Source organism: Pinus tabuliformis, chromosome 9 (genome assembly GCF_031772625.1).
Source record: "Pinus tabuliformis cultivar Carrire ecotype Pingquan chromosome 9, CPIR1, whole genome shotgun sequence".
Taxonomy (NCBI): Eukaryota; Viridiplantae; Streptophyta; class Pinopsida; order Pinales; family Pinaceae; genus Pinus; species Pinus tabuliformis.
Genome location: NC_142307.1, coordinates 400,335,132 through 400,342,567, shown reverse-complemented (window position 1 = coordinate 400,342,567; position 7,436 = coordinate 400,335,132). Strand labels below are relative to the sequence as shown.

General features: G+C 34.2%; 1 pseudogene; it reads left to right on the top strand.

Moving 5' to 3' along the window:
• Positions 1-1,327: 1,327 nt before the first annotated feature.
• On the top strand, positions 1,328-4,084 carry LOC149148836 (uncharacterized; annotated as a pseudogene).
• Positions 4,085-7,436: the final 3,352 nt, after the last annotated feature.

Here is a 7,436-nt window from a genome sequence, read left to right as displayed (position 1 = left end):
TATATATATATATATAGATTGTTTGAATCTATTTTTAAATTTAAAATTTTAAAATAAAATAAACTAAAATTATCTAATTTGACTTTGATCTTGTAACATTCACATGTTTTATCTAGCCGTTGGAATTGACCGTTTCATCTCTATAATCTATAAATTTCTGTCACTTAATCTTTCCCCTCATCCTGGTCCTGATGATGAACCTAGATTTAGGTTCGAAACGCGTCGACCCTTTGTTTTCAATGTGATTTTTCCAGAAGATTTGAATAATATATCATGAATCACCGAAGCATAAAGTCTAGGAATTTATTTGATTTTTTTGGAGCTTCTCTACATTATTTGTTTCTCTTGGGAGATTAGTTCTTCCATATATGTCTTCAAAACTTCGACCCAAAAAACGATTATCCTTTTTCTCTTAAATGTGTTATTTTTTTTTGGTTGAATTCAATTTGCAAATATCGGCAAACATGGTTGCGAATGAAACTTTAGCAGCCATGGCCAAACACACAGGAAAGCATGGCTTAAAGGTTTATCAGGTTGCTTCTTCGGTGGTAAATCCCATAACAATTCAAGAATTTTTAAAAATAATATTTGAACATTTTAAATGTAATCCCTACATTAATTGCAAAGGAAACCTAGTAAAATTGTTGAAGCAATTGACATGCGTTAATACTATGGAGAATTATGGGTAGGCTCTGGACACAATGGTTAGTTCACCAAACAACGTAAGTTGTAACGATACTCTGTGTTTCTTACTCGAAATTTTGATGAATATAAGTGGAATTTGAAAAGTTAAAAATTTACTCATGTAAATTTTACTTTGCATATAATATAATCTTTGTTCAAGGAGTAGATTCGTTATTTAATCAAAAGAATTATTGATTCACCATAATTATATAATAAAAAAATACATAAAATGAATCATTGCAAACTGATAGTCATATTGCAGATAGCGGGGTTATCAAGATCATCTACAAAATATATGTTACAGCAATTGAAGCACCTAGAAAAGATCTACGAGCCATATGCATTCTACGAAGGAAGGTGAATTATGTGCAATGGAGATGAAATACAAATTTATTGGTGTTGTATTGTTTTAAACATTTTGATTGGTAATCAAGCAGCATACATTAATAATTTTTTTAATATATTTGTGCAGATTCGATACAATTTTGAAAAATTGTTTCAAGAGCTCTCTGAAGATGAACAAGACAATTTCGGATTTGATGTGAAGATGAATGAGACAGTTTCAGATTTGATGTTAATATTATCGAGTGGAAAAATTACATCGGAAATATTCATATTCCCTGACTTGGTGAATATATCTTAAATGGGTGAATATGTATCAGTGCATCACAATGGTTGCAATGGCCATGAAGACATCAATTTTCACTTCACTAGGTTCACTATTTCTGGGAGAATGATGGGGGCTGTTGGAGTAGAAAGTTGTCCAGATATAAATGGAGTCCATGCCAATGTGAACGTTGAACTCGTTTCCACTAGAAATGATCTCATTAATGATGTGTTTATGTCATAGGGAAGCAGTTACACGTTTACAAATATTAATCCAAGGAAATATAGGCTGGTTGGTTCCCATCATGAATACATAAACTTCATCAATCCTCGAGCAATATACAAATATCAGGTCATATCAAATCCCACTACATTTTTTTCAAAAAGGAAAGGCCATGATATCTTTCTCTCGTTTCCTTCATTTGATCTGCATAATAAGTTTGGAGATTCCTTAAGGATGAGAGGTCATATCAAATCCCACTACATTTTTTTTCAAAAAGGAAAGGCCATGATATTTTTCTCTCTTTGCCTTCATTTGATACGCAGAATAAGTTTGGAGATTCCTTAAGGATGAGTGTCCAGAGGACACAATAGCCCTCCATGAAATCAAACATGAAGAAGTGGAAAGAGCGGGCTCTGTGAGCCAATTGTTAAACAGAGGAAGAAGATACAAGGTCATACCTAATGTCGATCCTAGCTAGGATGGCACTACACATGAGGTACAATGATTGAGGTTTATAGAGTATATTTTCTATAATATTCTTTCAAATACATGATTCTCATGTTCTCTTAACAATTGTCCAAAGAGGCTCTCTAGAGATGGAGTTGGGCTTTGGAAATCTGGTAGTAGATGACATCTTTTATGTCCCAAGTTATGATATGGATGGCTTATTTGTTTCTTAGGGTAACCCTATTTTAGACATTCATGTATACCTTTATTCAGATGATGTCCATGAGGTGAAGTGCCCTCAAAGAAGCTCCTTGGCCAAATCAAGTGCTTTGTCATGCAATATCTGATGCATATGGGAAATTTTCTTTTAATTTTATTCCATGTAGAAAATAAAGTTTGTTGCCATTCTAGAAGGGTGAGAATACAATATTTGATGTTTCACTTCCATCTATAGAGGTTCTTGTTGAGCACAGTCATGTTAATATATCTCAGCCATTTCAGGTCACAGGTTTCTCAGTTGGAGGACTTGTGGTGACTTCTGAAGGAGTCTATTTTGAAGGTGTTAAGATATTAGTTGATGGATGAGAAAGAGATACAACAGATGTCCAGGGATATTACAAACTTGATCATGCAACATCAACATGCTACATAATCAAGGCTGAGAAGGATCACTTCGAGTTTAGTAGTTTGGATAATTTCATGGTTGTGCCAAACATGGCTTCAATCCCAAAGATAGAAGCAACACATTATAATATTTGTGGTTCCCTAAAATTAGTGACAAATGGATATTATGGCAAGCATCAAGTTGGCTTGACACATGGGCCAAACAATGTTAAGCCTCAACTAAAGAGGATTGATGATATGGGAAACTTCTGCTTCGAGGTTCAACCATGTTAATATCGAATATCCCCACTGACCACAACAGCAGAACGTGATTCTGGTCTTCAATTTTCACCATCACATATTGATGTGACAGTAACTAGACCAATGTTTGGCATTGAATTTATAAAGGTCCTTGTTGATATCCATGGATCGGTGATATGAAAGGAAGGATGTGACTCCTCAGTTTCTATATCACTTACTTCTCTGGCTGTTGAACTCTAGGTTCAAAGAAGCTTAACTCTTTAAGTTTAACAAATGAGAGAAGTGACTTCATATTTGAGAAAGTCCTACTTGGTGCATTGTGTCTTGAGGTAAAACATGGACCTTCATCTGATTTGTTAGATTGGGATGATAACGGGTGTTGGGAGAGAAAGGTTATTGATGTCAATGTTGGTGTTTTTGATCATTCAGAGATAATGTTTATCCAAAAAGGATATTGGTTGCGTATTATGTCTATTGATCATTCAAAGATAGTGTTTATCCAAAAAGGTTATTGGTTGCGTATTATGTCTACAAAGAACCAATGAATTTGTTGATTGAGAAAGGATGGTAGCAAATATACTTAGAAGCTTCTCGTGTGCACATGCTTCATTTCTTGAACTCGTGCATTTTCTTTGGAATGTCTTCATTATAATTCAATGTATTGAACAATAAGCCTATATATTTGACTGGTGAAAAATATCTACTGAGTGGTGAAATACATGTTGTTTCAAGTTCTTATCCCAAAGAAAATATGTTTTCTCGAAGCATTATTATAGACATATGGCAAAAGGAGGGTGCATTTATAGATATGATCAATAATGTCAAACTTGTTTCAAGTGCTAATGGATCAAGCAACATTGTTGTATATCAGTACACTCAATAGGTCAATCTTGAAGATGAAATGGTCTTTGTTCTGAGAGATAAAAAGAATGCTAGTGAGAAAAATAGTTTTGAAAAGGTCTTGTTTTATCCAAGAAGTTAGCACGTTGCTGTTAAAACTAATGGGTGCCAACCTGCTATTCCTTCTTTTGTGGGGTGCCTAGGAAAGTACATTTAGGGTTAGTGTTGCCAGCAATCCCAGGTGTTGACATTAAAATAATTTCTCAAAATGATAGTAGCAATGGTCTTCTGAAAAAGGGTGACTTGGTTCTTCAAACTTCGACAGGATCAGATGGTCTGTTTTTGGGTGGTCCTTTGTATGATGATACTGAGTACTATGTTGAAGCTTCCAAGGGATATCATTCAAAATCACTTGGATAGGACACCTTTTGAATCTTAGCTGTATGCTCATCCAATTTGATCAGACGCCCCACTCAACTAGCCAAACCATAAAGAATATTTGATCGTCAGTACTCGACTTTCTATGCACTCCCTGTGCTTGTGGTCCTTAGTAGAGGAATCACTGAATTTTCGTCAAATAGCCACTAGATATGGAAAAAAACCTCTTCAATCACATTGCTTCAAACTAAAACCATGTAAGTCTAGATTTTACTATTACTTTCAACTCTTTACAATGAAACCAGTGTAAATGCAGGTTGTATGTGGATAAAATATAAAACACTGTAAACGCAGGTTTTCTTGTATGTGTATGCAAGGGCATACATGATAAGATATTTGAGAGTGAATGGGATAATGTTTCAAGAGATTTCATGTTCTATCTTGAGACTCAATATGCAATGTGAAAGTAATTTGACCGTACTGGAAATGGACTCATATCCTGATAATGCATACAATTTCTTTTTGGACATACTGATTGAGATGATGGGGTGTTTTAAATCATTAAAGGAGCTGGTCATATGTGTTGTGCCTTTGCTTAAAGAAATATGTGTCTTCTCAATTTGTTGTTTGAGAGGCTTCCTAATCTCCAATGTTTGTTAACGAGTGACAACTTTATTTTGGTAAAAACAGAATTTATGCTTTTCTTTTACATGTGCAATGAACAACATGTTTCAATGTTTAAGAATGTTTGCATTTGCTACTTAGTTGTCAAGTATAGCAGAAAAAAAAAATTATATAAAGCATATATTGATGTAGCTTAGGTTGACTATTATGTTTTGGTTCATTATTATGTCCTATTTGCAGATTCAGTATATCCAATAGATATGAAACAAAACTAAGTAACGACTTTGTTTCATATCTATTCCTTAATGAAAATCTACACTAACTAAATTAAAATTTTTTACCTGCTATAAGATGTGAAAAGACCATAAAATTCTTCCATGGTTTTTTTCCATGATGTTCATAATGAATATTTATGTCTTTTACCTCGTAAATGAGTGCAGAGTTGGCTTATTCTGGTTTTGAAATGCAATGCAGGAACTTTCAAAATATCCCATACCTCAACATCTCAGATCCCCACTCTCTCATCTCCGTATATACAGGTTTATGTAGACATAACTGAATTTCATGATAGGGAAATCAGTGTATTAGGTTGCTTTCTTCAGAGCACCCCTGCTCTAGAGATGATAGAACTTCATTTAATTGATGACTTGAATTATGACGATCCACGATATGTAAAGTTTTTGGAGGAAGTGATGTATTTGAATAGAGTTTCAAAGCAAGCAAGGATATTGGTATGAGAATCTTCTTTTTAAATACACGCTTCAAAATATTTAAACCATTGACCAGTAAAAAGGCTTTCGGGCTTCATTTTCTTTTATTTTTTTCTTTACGAAAGGGTATGACCAATGCAGGTTGTATGTGGATATGAGGATGAATTCTACTGTGGATACGAGGATGTGGACACCAGTGGAATGACCTGCTTAGTCTTGGGCAACATCGAGTATGGAAGTGGATGGCAATCTCATGGAGTGGGTATGCGACATTTTGCCCCATTTTCATTTTGTTTATCATTCGTTGTTTACGTTGGTTCTAATAGTCAATTTTAATTATTTATCTTTTTGTCATTTATATCATTAACATTCCATGTTTCCTAGGCAAGGTAACATCTTCGGTTGCTTTAGATGAGTAGCCTGTAGGATTAGGATGTTCCCAATGAGTTTTGAACATTTGTCCAATATGTCTTGTTAATTTTGGATTGTCATTGTAGGTTATCTCTTTAATTGTTATCCAGTTTGACATTTGATTGACAACAAAATTCCATGCTTTTATAAATTATTTGCATGTTAATTTTTAAAAGTATTTAAGAAATTTGTCTTCGGTAGCCACACATCAAACAATGGATTTCACACTACTTGGTTTATATCATTAACATTCCATGTTTCCTAGGCAAGGTAACATCTTCGGTTGCTTTAGATGAGTAGCCTGTAGGATTAGGATGTTCCCAATGAGTTTTGAACATTTTTCCAATATGTCTTGTTAGTTTTGGATTGTCATTGTAGGTTATCTCTTTAATTGTTATCCAGTTTGACATTTGATTGACAACAAAATTCCATGCTTTTATAAATTATTTGCATGTTAATTTTTAAAAGTATTTAAGAAATTTGTCTTCGGTAGCCACACATCAAACAATGGATTTCACACTACTAGGTTTAAGGTTTGGGTTATGTATTTGGTCAAAATTTCCCAAGATTTATATCATATCTCAAGTGTCAGGTTTGGTTTATTTATTTGGTCAAAATTTCCCAAGATTTATATCATATCTTAGCCTTTTGAAATTCATGCATTCATTCCATTCGAATGTAACACATCACGACAAGGATGAGCCCTATTAAGCTCACCAACTCTATTACTATGCTTCATGAATCATAATTCAAATGGACTATGAATTTGGTTCTTTTCCTTGACTAAACAGTATTAAGCAAAATCCCCTCATTCAAACTCAACCCCAAGTCATACTCAAAATTTTGACATGTGAATAACATTGGCTCGAGAGTAAGTTTGACACCCAAGTCCTTGCAAGTTAGACAACACTGTCCATTTTTTTTTAAAATGATCATATCCTTAAATTGTTAGCCCTTGGACTCCTTCATTAAAGAAAAGATCATTCTATGATCTTGATAATTGGTATATCAAAACGTGGATGGGGTGAAATATGAGTTAAGAAGTAGAGAAAGAAATTTTCCTTGACATTGCCTAGAATATTTTGAACTTTTGGGGCACATCACGTGACACTACCATCATGACACCAACATTTTTTGGTAAAGTTCCACTGCAAAAGGCATCCACTAATTCACATTCCTCAACCCGTGACCGTAAATATGATTCTTACTAAACATTTTTCCTAGATGATGATAATGATATATAGTCCTTATAATCATAAAGTATGGATTTTCTTTCTTCACCCGTGCTCCACCTTCCCCCTCCCAATTGTATATAAGCATCGGTTTCTCTTGCATGCTTCCCTCCGATTGCAAACTTATACCCATGCCTGAAATCCTCGTCTTGATCTTGGTTCTTATGCTTCTCTTCTTCTTCTAAGCTAAGAAATTGGAAAAATATTACCTCCTACCACCACAAATAGATAGACCATTTTTCCTACACTATCTTTCAAGCTCCACAAGAGGAATACTAAACAATTCTTGAGTTGTTTCTCCCTCTCCAATCACCATAGAAACATCTTGATTTGGACCAGATCCATCTTTTATGTCTGTAATATTGGATTCATGACTATCAAGGTCCTTCAATGGTGGGGCATCTCCACATATTGAAT